Raw genomic sequence first — 15,157 nt, forward strand, 5'->3', positions numbered from 1 at the left:
TTCCTTCCTTCTTCCTTTCTTCCTTCCTTCCTTCCTTCCTCCTTCCCTTCCCCCTCCCTCCCCCTTCCTTCCTTCCTCCTTTTGTCCTTCTTTTCATAAAATATACCTATTTAAAATTTATACTCAGTGAAAAAGCTTCGACATATTAGTAAGATATCATCAAGCATAAATAGGTGAAATATAGTTGCAGAAAAAAATCTCTATTTGAAAATATAATATTATCAACATATAATAAATGTAGAATGGGAGCCTCCCTGATCTATTTCTCTGTCTCTCCACTACTGGTGCCTTGCTTGAACTGCAGTATGTACATACAATGCCATGACTCCACTCCCATGGGATAGTGTTGCAAGTAAGCAATAATCATGGGTTAAGTTTGGCATTCTCAGAGAATAGGGAGACTGGATTTAACCAATTTGTGTTTATATCCTACTCTCCAGAGGAGTGAGAAGTGTGTGATTGAAAGAAGGTGTACTTACTGGTATTGTCAAGAATCTGGCTTAAAGCCCTATCATCAGGAGTCACCAGACAGTGAACACTCTTGAATTTGATTCTGAAATCACAATCATAAAGGACAAGAATTCCTTTTAGAGTTTTGAATTTTAGTTTTGGGAATTCATTAGAAAATCCTTTCACTTCTTAAACTAATATCCTTGCTAAGAGGTTGGGAGTATCTGCAACTAATTTTCAAATAGCATTTTTTCCTGACCATATTTGTTTAAAAAAAAAAAAAAAAGACTGAAAATACCCACATGTTAATTTCCCCTTTACTCTCTCTCTCTCTCTTTCTCTTTTTTTTTTTCCTGCCATTAGGTAATTTGAGAACATACACCTGATTCAAAATATTTTTTTCATTTTATACCTACAACGTGACTATAAACAAGAGATTAGCTATTTCATCTAGAGCCAAATAGTTCCCCTGTGTTCAGGTGTAATAATGAGGGGCATTAACATTTAAATTTAACAAGGTAAAGACAGTAGAGACATTCTGTGATCCAAATGACAAATCACTAAGGAGGGCTTGCTGAAGAGTTAAAATGACTATAAAAATTAACCCGAGAAATTATGACAAGAAACAGTGTGTTTCAGTGAGATAGACACCAGGAAGTAAGGAAATTCAGTCGAGTATAGAAAAGCTAGCATCCCTGGGCTCTTACGCTAATGGGGATACCTCTATCTTCTTTCCTCTCTCCTTCCCTTCCCCTTCCTCTATCTCTTCTCTTCTCTCTCTCTGTTCTGTCTCTGTCTCTCTGGCTCTGTCTTGTCTCTCTCTCTCAGCCTTCCTCCCCTATTCTTGCTATCAATACAGCTCTCACACAGTCCATGCAATATAATGTTCTCTTAGGATTCTATGCTGCCCTTCAGGTAATATCCTCCTTCCCTATTCCAAAGCCCTACATCTCCTAATACAGCAGACTTAGAAATGTATATTTGCTTCATCCATTACTTAAATGCCCACTCACTTTATCATAGACCATTTCTTTACATAAACTATTTTTTTTGCTGAGTTCTTTCCTGCTGACCAACTCCAAAGGGTTGTTTTTTTTTTTTTGTATACATATATATATATATACACACACACAAATTATAAATATATACATTTAATTTTACATTTATCTATAGTCATAACACTTATTCACACTGCATTATACTTCTCTAGTTCTCTATATCTCTTTCTATTCAATTAGTGCCTGAGGGGCTGGTGCTGTATTTAGTGTGCTTACTGTCGTATCCATAATGTCCATCTAGCACAGTGCCCAGATTACAGAAGGTACAAATCAATATTTGTTTAATTAAAATCTTAATTAATTGAAGAAAGTTTGGGGAGTTCAAAATAATGTGAAAGAAAATGAAAAAAAGTTTGTCATCTTATCATCCAAAAAACCTTAAAGATCTTACGTACAACGCCATGTTTTCCATTTGTGTGCAGATTGATGGGTCATTGTCTCACCAATACATTTTTGATTATTTTTTGTCTCATAGAGTTAATGTTTCTTTTTGAGATTGTAAGAGTTTTTCACAGTAACATCACATGTTTCTTAAGATATATTTTTTATTCCCTCCAAATGGATTTTTCTTCATATATATATATATTTTTTTACCTTTAGGTACATTTGGGTTTTTTCTCCTTCTCTTTTATGCATATACACACACCCCACATATACAAGTTTGGATCCAATTTGTTTTAGATATTTTGCATTGATAATTTTTTTTCCTGTGGATTTTTTAAGCAAGTGTTTTCTCTCTTGGTTTTTTATTGCCTCCCCAAATCATCATTCCAGTGTCTTTCCTGTCTGTCTGTCCTGTTTAGCTGTACAGTTCTTGACTCTTGATTGTAGAGACTAAGATAGCAGATAGCAGCTTAGTTGCTGATGTTTTTTATGTTTTGTTCAGCCTTTTATTTGTCCGGGTTTTATGGGGAGAGTGGGTTTCTGGGATTCCAGGTAGCTGTAATTCTTTTAAGTAATACACAAATTTCAGGATAGCATGTCTTCTGTGTACATGCAGAAGAATTCCCTTTTGCATCTTTTTATTTTTTTTTCCTCAAGATGAACTGACACTTCCTGTGATTTAAACCTGTAATAGCTTAGGCTTTTGTTTGATGTCTTTTTTTTAATTACATTTATGTTCATTTTATGTTTTAATTTTTTTCTTTTCCTTTCTTTTCTTTTTTCTTCCTTTCCTTTCCTTTCCTTTCCTTTCTTCTTTTTTGTTTTTTTCTTCCAACACTTTAGTTCTTGGATCTGGTGATTATATTTCCCACATTCTCGTTATTTGCTTTGACCAAGGGGTGGGGTGTCAAACTTTTTTTCTCTTTTTTCTTCCCTGGTTAGAACTGAAGTAATATTGTCCTCTGTGAAGAAGACTTCTGAAAGCTTCTGAGGTCCCACAACAGCGCATTTAGGAATATCCTGATTTACCCACACAATTTCTTCTAGTGTACAGTTCTTCAGAATCAGGCTGCTCTAGAGTTTTCTAATACCAGGGAAAAAAACCTTCCATTTTGATGAACTTTGGAATCCTTCAGTTCTTACACCAATAGCATATTTCTTACTCTTTTACATTTTTTTTCTTACTTTTTTACTGATCATTCAGTGTTTTCTTTTTAAATGTTAGGGATATTGACACCTTTTCAAGTAATTCCAAATGTTATTTTTAACTGTTTGTTATATTTAAGTTATTTTTGACATAGTGTTCCTTAAAGTTTTATCTTGTTAGAGCTAGTATTTAAATTAAAATATTTGCTTCTATATTTATAAGTTAGACTGATCTGTGATTTTTCTTTTAATTTGCTATATTTCTAAGGTGTTAGTACCAGCATTATGTCAGCTTCATAAAGTGAATTAGGTTAAAATCCCACATTTTTGTATTCCTTAGAATGATTTCTGTAGAAAGGAACTTATCTGTTTCTTAAATGTTTGAAAGAATGTAAGTACACTCATGAAATAACCAAATTTTCATCTCACAAGTCCCTTAACAAACTACTGATCAACTCCCCTTTGTTTTATTTATATATTTTTAAAATAAACCCTACACCCAACGTGGGGATCAGACTCACAACCCCAAGATCAAGAGTCAGCCTGCTCTATCATTTGGCCATCCAGGTGCCTCATGATCCACTCCACTGTGAAGTTCCAAAAGCTTCTCAAATCTAATGTAATCAAAGCTGGACCAACACATCCCTGAACCATGCTCTGCTTTACCCCCAACCCTCACTCTGTTTTTCATGCATTAAATGAATTTATCAGGTTTTCATCAAGCCTCTTAGAAACCTGGGTGTCAGGCTGATTCCTCTTTTTTCCTTAGGAAACCATGCCTTGCCTGCTCTCTAGCTAGCTCTCAGATCTAGCAGTCCCATATTGTCTTTTATCTCTTACTTTTAGGCCATAGTCATCTCATTCAACTTTTCAACTGGTCTTCTTTTTTCTATTCTTATTATATCACATTTCCAGAGTGTAGCGTAATCCTTTAAACAAAAGTAGGTTTCCCCCTAACCTGTGTAAAACTTTTCCTTGGTTCCTTATTGCCCTTGGGATAAAGTTCACATTCTTTATATATCTTGTATAGGCTTTCACGATAGTACAACTTCTTTCCTTTCCAGCAGGCTATCTCCCCACTTTCTACCTCATACTCTCAACTTCAGCCACACTCAAATACTCTCAGTTTTATAATGTCCCACCCTTTTAGGGCTATGGACGGTGGTCATATCTTTTCTCAGACAAGAATGCAAAATTCAGTCATCCTCAACCGCCCTCCCCTCCATATTTCTATTTTGCAAACATCTCTAATTTGATAATCATGTCTAAGCTAATGGACTTCTAATCTTTCTAAAAAGTCTTTTCTTTACAAAGTAGGATTAGATATCCTCCTACAGATACAATATGTCGTATGCATTCACTTACCATTCATAACACTGTACTGTGTTCATTTGTCTATATGTTTCCCATATATGTTGAATATACATAATGTCATTGTGTTCTCTTACCAAATGGAAATATATGTGGAAATTCATTATATAGCCAATTTTGTAGCTTGATTCTGTAATTTTACAATGAATGTTGCACATATTTCCATATTAATTTCTCAAAGTGTGTCTGAAAATACCAGTTCCATGAGGAAGCAGTTATTCAACAATTAGGGATACATGCTGAAAAACAGTATATTCAAAATACCAAAAAACCCTAAAATGCAGAAACCGCTTTAACATTTAAGTCAGAATTTGAAATTATATTAAAAATATATTTTATTATAGGATTTTGTCTCTTTTATTACCTATAAATTCTGAGGCATAGACTTTGGGAAATGTTATTTAGAAGATGCTTCTTACCCAGGCCTTCTGTTGGTATTTATTTTGTCTGATTATTTTCCCTTGAACAAGGAAAAGTCTGCAGACACTAAATGTTTGCTGACTGATAGGGTGAATAGATTCTCCTCGTTTTCCAATACTATCCCTGATTAGTTTCAGCATCCTTTTTCTCAGATACTAAGCTAGCAATTTGAAGATTTGTGTAGTTTCTGTGGTGCATTCTGTTGTCTAACAGCTGTTTTTTCTAAAGCAAATCTTCTGAACTGAGGAGGAAGTTCCAGTTTCTGCTTTCTCTTAGACTTGCTATGTATCAGTTTGTTTTTATATTGTTTTCATCAATTTTAAAAGCTTCCCTACTATATATCTATCTCCTGTTGGTTCTGTTTCTCTAGAGAACCCAGACTAATACAATGATTATTGGAAGGCGTTAGCTTATTTCCACTTTTATTTTTGTGTTACCTAACCCTGCTTTTCTTTGCTTCTTCTTTCCCAGTTTCATGCCTTCCATTGCAATCTTCTAATATTCTTTACCTCATTTTCCACCCTACTATCATAAAATTTGTGCATTTTATTTATATTAGTTTTATTACTGTCCTTATATCTTAAAAATACAAGTTTAACATTAAATTTTCTTAATGTGAATATTCACTATGAATTTTCCACACACTTAAGGGGATTCAGAGTACTATAATTCCTTCCTCTTATCTCTGTGTTTTTATAGTCCAGTATTTTATTTTGACCTCAATTTTATTTCACCCATTTATTTTTCAAGTTTTTTTCCAACTCAGTGCTGATTTAGGTGCATCAACTTGTTTTTTCCTATTTATTTTTTTCTTTCATAATATCTTTTTTACATTTTACCCCATCCATTTCAATCAAGAGCTCTTTATTATTTTTAACAAGGATCTATAGATAATAAAGATTTTGACCTTCAACTGTCTGAAAATCACTTCACTTCACACTATTTTTGAAAATGAATTTTAAATTGGATTCTGGCACTTTGAAAACAAGTGCGTACCTACTGGCATTGACAAGAACACTATTCAGAGTCTACTTCTTGTTACTTTAAGTAATTGCTGAATTACTAAATTGCTTTAAGTAGTTACTGAATACGTAATTATTCCTCTCTGGTAGTTTTTCAGATTTTTGTCTTTAATTTTCTGATCTTATAACTTCTACACTGAGGGCAAATTTAGAACCCATACCTTTGAGGGGCACAAGCTTGTACACTGATCTTTCACAGGTGGCTCTTTCTCTTATGACACTGTAGGGAAGCACTGATGCATTAAAGTTTCTAAATATTGTCATGTTTTAATTCAAGTATTTATGTTTGATACACAAAGGGTAAAATTTGTAACTGCGGAAAGCATATGATAGTTATTGTTTTCCAAGATTATACTTCATATCAATATTGTTAGAAATCGTGATTAGAAATCAGGTATTTGAATCAGAGCTCTTCCCACTCAATAAAATAACTTCATCATTAAGTGATTTGACTAGATGTTTCCAGGGAGTAATTCACATGTTAAGTATTGGAAAGATTCAGTAATCATTTCTGGACATGGGAGCTAATCCAAAGCAAGCAGTGAGTCATGAAATAAAATTTAATGGAACTCAATATTGTTGACATTTATGATTTGTCCCATTCCAATTCATTCATTCTATAAACATTTATAGAACATATGCTAAGTACTATGCTAAGTACTCTGCTAGAAATTGGGAATATGACTATGAATAAGACTCAGACTTGAATAGTTGCTAGTCTAGTTAGAAGAGAGTTCAATAAAAAAGTTACAGTAAGTGTTAGGCAGGTAATAAATAATATCAAGTGAAAAAATTCTGGGTAAAAAATTATGTATTGCAGCAAACTTTCAAAAGTTTTAAAATTTTTTCTTTATTTTTCATCTCAGGAATTGTTTGTGCTCATAAAAAAATGTTAAAGATCCCAAGTAGCTTTCATTTATATGAATTCTATTTGCTTCCTTATTCAACTGTTGTAATGTTTTTTGAATTAAAAAATATGAAGAAGAGCTGACCTCACACAAATATGTACTTAGAAATGAGAGAAATTTTTAAGTAGCCTTTGAAGATAATTTGATATTTTTTGTTGATAATGCATTTTAGCTGGACAAGTAGCAGTTTCTTAAAGGTTGTTGCAACACAGAATCTGAAATCATTGATATGAATTTTTTATACTGTTACATTAAAATCCATTGTTCTATTTTGTACTTTGAATGCCTCTTTTACCCATGCATGATCTTGGAAAATATTGGTTTGTTGAGTTATGCACATATTCCAAATAACCACCAATCTTATCAGGAAAGTCTTTAACTTCTTGGAAGCTATAAAGCCTACAGTGGTGGTTACATGCTATCCAAAATTTTAATTTTCGATTGGAAGTTTGAATTTTATCATTGGCAACAAATATGTCTATGATTTACCTTGAAGTGTCAGCTTCACTATGCTCATCTCTGGGGAAAAAAAAAGTCTTTGCTAAGTACTCAAGTCTGAATAAATGTAGTTTTCTGTCAGTGATGGTGCTCCATGATAAGAGTGGTTGGTTCTAGTCACATCTCAAAAATTGGCACAAATGCTTCTCCTTGAGTCAGATATCTTACTTTGCTGTGCAGCAGAAGAGCTTTATGCGTTTTTCTCATGTTATCACAGAGTATTTTTAAAAATGTGCTTAAGGTTTGAGATTTAATAAAATTAATAAAAATCACCGCTTCATCAAGGGCATTCTTAAGTACAAAAGGCTTCCCCACTTCCCCCACCCAAGGATGTGACTGTGAAGAATCCAATGACTAATAGTATGAATTGGGACAATTGTCTAGGTTCAGGCTAAGGAGATAGCGGTTTTACTTATCCTCACTTATATTTGCAAATTTGAACTGTATTTGCAAATGTGAACATGCTAAAAAATAAAATTAAAATCTTAACATTATTATGAAACTAGGTTTGACCTCATGGATCACCTGAGCCTTGAAGACCTTCTTTGGTCCTCTCATGGATCACACTTTGAGAAAAAGTGATATGATTTTAAGTATGTTAAATGCTTAGAAAAAGGGAAAGAACTATCATATTTTGAAACATTATTTTCTGTGCTCGCTTCAGCAGCACACACATACGAAAACATTATTTTCTCTTGGTGGTAAAATTGTGGATGACATTTTGCCTTTAAAATTTGTTTAATGTAGGGGTGACTGGGTGGCTCAGTCGTTAAGCGTCTGCCTTCAGCTCAGGTCATGATCCCAGAGTCCTGGGATGGAGCCCCGCATCGGGCTTCCTGGTCAGTGGGAAGCCTGCTTCTCCCTCTCCCACTTCCCCTGCTTGTGTTTCCTCTCTCGCTGTCTCCCTCTCTCTGTCAAATAAATAAATAAAATCTTAAGAAAATAAAATAAAATAAAATTTGTTTAATGTATTTTTCCAATGTCCTACTATGAGTTCATATTACTTTCAAGAAGAAGAAAAGTATATCATGCTTCGAATTCTTGGCTGTAAAAGGATAGGCTTCTATATAGAAGACGAAGGTTTAGTAAAGACACATTTTTTGTTCTAAATATGAAGGCTATTTGGGCATATTTTGGCCAAAAGTAAACAAATGTGGAGGAGGATGAGTCTAAAGATACAGAAAAAGAGGGTATCACTGACCAAAAGAAAAAAAAAAATTCCCAGGGGACACAAGGGGAAATAAGACCAAAGCATGTAGCCCATTTACATAGACATATCATGATTCAAGGATGTGTTAAGACAAGTGCCACTGCTTACATTCTTTTCAGAGGGTCTTAGAGGAAATAAATGGGCCAAATGTCCATTGAATATATATGTCACAGAACTGGGGTGTTGAGCAGGTTTCTAATCAGGACAGTTTATTTAATATAGCTGGTCTAAAAGACTAAGGAAATGGGCACTCCTTGTTCAAAAATTAAGAATTTCAAGATGGCGTCATCAAATTACAAGGTGAGGCGCTTCCAAGGGCAGGGCACCATTCTGGCTGCAGCAGCTGCATACTCACAAACTTGCACTACCTCTGATAACTTGAGAATATTTTAAAGCCTAAATTCTAAGGTGCAGATATCATATCCCCAGGAAAAATTCAAATATTTTCCCCAGCAACCTAACAAGTCTAAAACAACTGGAGGTCTGTCAAATACAGGCTACTTATTTTCTTGCTTTTTTGGGTTTTCAATATAGTTCAAAAATATCTGAGCTTTTTTTGTAGAAATGAAACTTCAGAGAATCACCCTTCTTAATGAGTACTTCTAAACTTGACATGATCTGTTTCTAAGTTTCTTTATTAAATATATTTTTAAATTCACACCTTTTAGTTTAGTATTGTCAGTCATTTTGGCATGCGTTTCCAAATGTAACATGATATTGTGTCTTCAGATATAATTGTTTAGTTGTGTAGTATCACTGAATAACTAGAAACATAATTTGTAAGTACAAAGATTTTCAGAAAAATAAAGCAATCACATAAATGTTTGTTAATAAACCAAAAAAAGAAAATATATTAAAATTTACTTGAAATATTGTTTTAATCTATGCATTTTTCTAAAAATTATTTTCTGCTTTTTTTCTTCTTTTCCCTTAAGAAATATGTGTTTAGAGTCAAGTCATGTTGCTTTCTGGTAGCTCAGGTATAAAATTTCCTTATTTCTAAGGACAAAAAAATCAATACCATGAAATGGTGATAAATGAAATAGCATTCTTAATGTTGATCTCATGCCCTTTTGGTATGCAATGAACCACTTTAATCTGATGGCAGGTGTATCTTCTCTAGATATATTTTCTTTAACAAATGTGTATTTTTAAGATTTGATAACCACATATACTCAATCCAAAGATTTGTAATCCTATTGTCTACTTTTTTCAAGTTAATAGTTTGTATATATGACCAACATGCAAAATTTTCAATACAACAAATAAATTTTAACAATATCTAGAAGTTCTTTGAAATGACACATGATATAATGTATAACTATTTCACAATAGGAAAAAATGTTGGATTTCAGAAAGAAACCATGTTAAATTACCATTGAGATATAGATCTACATTTAATCAAACCAATCTAAGAAATCTGTACAATATTTTTCTAAGGTTGCTTTGTAGAAGTGAAGGCTACATTTGTGAAATTGAGTTTTAGTTCAATTAGAATAGATCTTCATTTACTTCCTCATGTGTGAATTTACGTATTTTTAATTAAAATTCTTAGGTTAGGTTCATACAACTTATACTAAACAAATAATCAGACATTAATTCTTCTAAGACATTTTATTTTACTGTGCTGTAGATTCTTCTAAGCCTTTCATAAATATTAATGCATTTAATTTTCACAACAACCTCTGGGGTAAAGATACTATTATAATCTCTGTTTCACAAATGAAGAAAAGAGGCTAAGAGGCAGAGTCCCTGGAAGCCAACAGTAACTACTTGTGCTATTAGAAGTCAGAATAGTGGTTACTTTAGCAAGGGAAAAAGAGTATTAAGAGGAGGGGTTTCTGGGGGTCTCATGGCATTCTTTTTTGGATGTGGGTGCTGCTTACCTAGGTCTGTTCACCTAGAGAAAATGTGTTGAGCTATATATTTCAGATAAGTGTACTTTTCTCTCTATATGTTAGCATATATATTATTATACAATATTCTTCAATAAAATATTGAGGAAAAAAGAGGTCAAATGTCTTGCTCAAGGTCATATAACTTATAAATGGCAAGGTCAAGATTTGCACCTAGGGGCGCCTGGGTGGCTCAGATGGTTAACCGTCTGCCGTCGGCTCAGGTCATGATCCCAGAGTCCTGGGATTGAGTCCCACATCGGGCTCCCGGCTCGGCGGGGAGCCTGCTTCTCCCTCTGACCCTCTCCCCTCTCATGCTGTTTCTCTCTCGCTCGCTCTCTAAAAAATAAATAAATAAAATCTTTAAAAAAAAAAGGTTGCACCTAGGCTTGGCTAGGCTCTTAACCACCATGGCGGCAGGATACTTTTTTGAGATATTGATGTTTGCTCTTTGGGTTTTCTACCTCTGGCCCTTTCCTGCTTCTCCATTTTGGTAGGAAGGTCCCTAGTGTTTCCTTGTCTCAGAGATCTTTGCATACCTGAATCAGAATTTCAGGAAGGCAACAGCTCTTTTTTTTTTTTTTTTTCTGTATGTAAAAGCTTAAGAAGTAAGAAGTAAGTTATACAGAAGGGAAATAGAAGAGATTAGCTTTCAGTATTATGAAAGAGTAGGATAATCCCAAATATTGGTGAGGGAATGAAGGATAATCCTATGCTTTGTAAAGACTACTTCCCCATCAAAGCAGTGTTCAGAGATGGTAGTAAGACTTCAATGGGGATGGGTATTGGTGAAACAAAGGATGCTGAACCCATGGCCATGATATTCACAGCTTTCTACAGATCTCTACGATCAAGTCAAGGATAGACAAGGGACTTTTAGGGATCAGTATGGCCTTGGTCAATGAGGTTGTCACCAGCGACATATTGAGTAGATGTTAAATGCATTTGTTTTTCCTCTCTAGACATTATTTGAACCTCTAGATTATTTGAATAAGTTGTACTGATTTTTTGTGTCTATAGAAAATTATTGCTTTGGAAAAAATTAGGGCATTAAAAAAAAGTATATATGAGATAAAGGAATCTAGTAGGGAGAGATAAGTTGATCTTACCCAAGAAAGTTTTTTTTTAGTTATTTTTTTAAATAAATATTCCCGTGTTTAGCATGAAATAGAAAAAAAAAAAAAAAAGAAAAGTAAATGGATAACCAAGGTACCTGGCTTGAAATTTTAAAAAAGAAATTGCCGTTAGTACATTTAGAATAGGCCTTTTACATTGACTTGCTTGTTTTAACAGTGAATGCAGTGGAATTTCTGAGGCTAAGTACAGATATCTGCAATTTAAATTGGTTTTAAAGAAGAGAGTTCTAAAGTTCTGCCAATCTTGAACATTTAATGTTTTAAGCAGACTGATTTAACAATGGTAAAGAATATAACATCAACAGGCTGAATCATGCTATTGTGTGGTAAGGGGGAAAAAAAGAGCATTGTAGATTCCCTCGGGCTGCTTCTGGTTACTAGAATATCACTGGGGAAAACAGGAGGTAGGAAACTATTAAAAAGATTGTCATTCACACATATTGCAAATATCATGACACTTTAGGGCTTTTTCCAAGTCTGTACACTCAGGATTGGAGTCACGCTTGCTATTTGTCAACTAAAGCCAGCGGTGATAGCTTCTGGCTGAGTTGAGGATTAATTATTTATCTAGTCCAGGTCCAGAGTCACCTCGTGTGGTATATTCTTATGGTCCAGGTGAATAAAATCACAAAAGCAGCAAACACAGTGTAGAAAGTGGTAGAAAGGCTCACAATGGCTCTTAGGAGAATCACTACACACTATACACAATTGATTATTGCCTGGTCTTGAATTTGAAGCTCTCTGGGTGCCACAGGACAATTAACACTTTGCAGTTTTGACGATGAGAGGCATTTTATTTGTTTGTTTGTTTTGAAAAACCAAAGTCCATCAGTGAGCCATACACAGTTATTGTCTGCAATAGACAACAACTGTGATGGGATGGACTCCCATCTCTGTGCCCAAGCTGCTCTTGGAGCCATCACTTCTTCTCCCACTGAGCCCCTGACTTCTTAGACTTCCTGCATATCCCTGAGGTTATGAATCCTGCAACACAAGAGTTTAAAATATTTGATTCTCTTCCACATTGTTCTTCCACAAGAAGCACCTGGGATTCATATTCAGTCGCAAAATATCAAGCCTTGATAAGCTCCTCTTCTCCCTATGTAAATTCAAAATACATAAGCAGCACTATAACCAGATATGGAACTTTTATTAATTTTTTTCCCTAGGAAATAGAATTTATGGGTTTTATATATAGGAAAATACTTTTTAGAGATGAATTTCCTATTTGGGCTTTTGCACAAGTTTACTATTTTTAATATCATGTACAAGATCAAATAATTCAGGAATTCTTAAATGAGATATACTCCAAGCTGCTAGAGTGGAAACCAAAATAAGTCATTATAGCATAATAGTAGAGGGGATTAGAAAAGAACAAAATGACTTCATACTATTATTTAAAAGGAGAATAAGGGCAACATTGAATAAATTATTTTATCTATATTCTGCCCCATTGTTTCACTGACACTGTTTTCACTAAGGTTGCCTCTAAGTTTCTAGGAATCATAGCTAATGGATTTTTTTTTTCTTCTTCTTCTTTTACTTAACTCTCTTGGAGAAATTGACAATGTTCACACTCTTTATCTTGAAATTCTTTTCTCTCTCACTTCTCATTCTCTCAGTTCCTTTGAGTTCCATTCTTGTTCTCTGACTGCTTCCTCCTATGTCTACTCAATAAATTTATCTCCATCTGTGTCTTACATGATCCTATTTCCAAGGGTTGAAGCATACACTTTCTTTTCCTTCTATTTTATTGCTTTACTTAGGCAGTTGTGTTCATGCCCATTTTCTTTGATCTACTAGTTTACAGTGATGAGCCCAAATTTATATTTCTATCCAGTATTTTTTCATGTACTCTAGAATCATATATAAAAGGACCTTTTAGACATCCTATGTAATCCTCAGACTCAACATTTCTAAACTGAAACCACTGACTTCCTCTCTCTCCACTGAGTGCTTCTCCTTCTGGGTTTCTTCTCTCAATTTATGGCACACACACTGATACAATAGGCCCAACAGTTAACTGCCAACTCTCTCTTCACTCGTACTTTTCTGTGAATAAGCAATAATGTTAATACTATTTATTTATTTATTTAGATAGCTGATCTTATTTATTTGTTACTCTTAGAAAATCTTATTTTTGACTGCATTCAGACTTAGAGGTAGAAGCTCTCAGAGAGGACAGCCTCTGTCACTTGGCAATCTGTTTCTGGAGTTTTTCTTTGGCCTCCTTCATTCTCCTGGCCAAAACTTTAGCATATTCTGCAGCCTCTTCCTAATTTTTCTTAGTACACTGTTTCTTCAAAGCAGTATGTCGATGTTTGTGTTGGAGGACACGTGGAGTAACGAGATGCTGAATCTTGGGCACTTCAGTTTTAGGTTTCTTACCTTTTTTGTTTAGGGGCTTTCTCACAACATACTGGAGGACATCATATTCTTTGGAGAGATTGAAAAGTGTGCGTATTCTGCTAGCTCTTTTGGGCCTCAGGCAAGAGGCACAGTAGTATGTGAGTCCAGGAATATCCTTCTCCCCTTTTTTCACAATGACCAAGTTGAGAACACCGAGATTAGCATCCACAATGCAACCCTGAACAGATTTGCTCTTTCTTTCTCCAACACTTTTTGGTCTGTGGCAGGAATGTCCTTACTCAGCAGCAGGCGGACTCAGCCATGGGTTAAGACACCTTGCTTCATGGGGAAGCCATGTTTATCATTCTCACCTGTTTATCCTTGCCACCACTGATTTGGACCGTGTAACCCTTCAATTCTTCACCCAGAGCATCAGCAGCAACTTCTGTGGCCGTATGCTTCTCAGAAAAGGTACGAAGTTTATGTTCATTGTCCACTTCAATGAGTTTCTGGCAGCTAGTAGCTGGGAAAGAGATGTTCAGCTTCCTCCTGAAGCAGCCTTCTGCCTCTGTGGCACCACGAAAAAGAACAATGTTAATGCCTTTTAATTAAATATCATATTTTAGTCCTATTTTCACCCTCTCTATTCATGTTGCTACTGACTTACTTCAGACCTTCCTCATTACTCATTTGAACCATTAGCAAATCTGATTCACTCTCTCCATCCTGCCCTCCCCAATCTATCTTCCATGAATCAATCTTATCTTCCTAAAATGGCAATTTGAAATCATTCCCTATGCTTCCTATCTCAATGGCTGCCACAGTCCATAAGTTGTGATTCAAATTTCTTACCATGGCACACATACATGGTAACAACCAGGTACAAAAATAGTCAATATGTTCTTGTAAAATCAAATTTTGTTCTCTAACACTTCTCTTCCTTTGCCTTTTTAAAGTAAAACAGCTTTTATTTATTTTTAATCTCACCTCAAGTAGTATTTTTTGGAAAAGCCTTCAAGATTCTCTCAAGCTGACATAGAAGGCCCTTTCCTCAGGCTGTATTAGCAGCAAATTTGTCATAAATTTCTCCACTAGACCATGCAGCACATCGTTTTTCTCTGGCTTGCCTGCTGGTAAGCTACCTGAGTTCAGGGACTAAATCTATCATTTGGTCTATTACTTAGAATTTAGTCCGTATTCAATAAATGTATAGTAAATAAGGGGATTAATGAAATTTGTTATTAAAAGTATAGTTATTAACTCTATAGTTTGTATGGATATATAAATAATATATATAACATATATAAAAC

The 15,157-nt window shown here is 34.6% G+C and overlaps 1 pseudogene; it reads right to left on the reverse strand.

Annotated features, from left to right (window-relative positions):
* Positions 1-13,632: 13,632 nt before the first annotated feature.
* On the reverse strand, positions 13,633-14,715 carry LOC102748501 (small ribosomal subunit protein eS6 pseudogene; annotated as a pseudogene).
* Between the last annotated feature and the right edge of the window lie 442 nt (positions 14,716-15,157).

The sequence above is a fragment of the Leptonychotes weddellii genome, chromosome 2 (genome assembly GCF_054177405.1).
Source record: "Leptonychotes weddellii isolate Sample4059 chromosome 2, ASM5417740v2, whole genome shotgun sequence".
Taxonomy (NCBI): domain Eukaryota; kingdom Metazoa; phylum Chordata; class Mammalia; order Carnivora; family Phocidae; genus Leptonychotes; species Leptonychotes weddellii.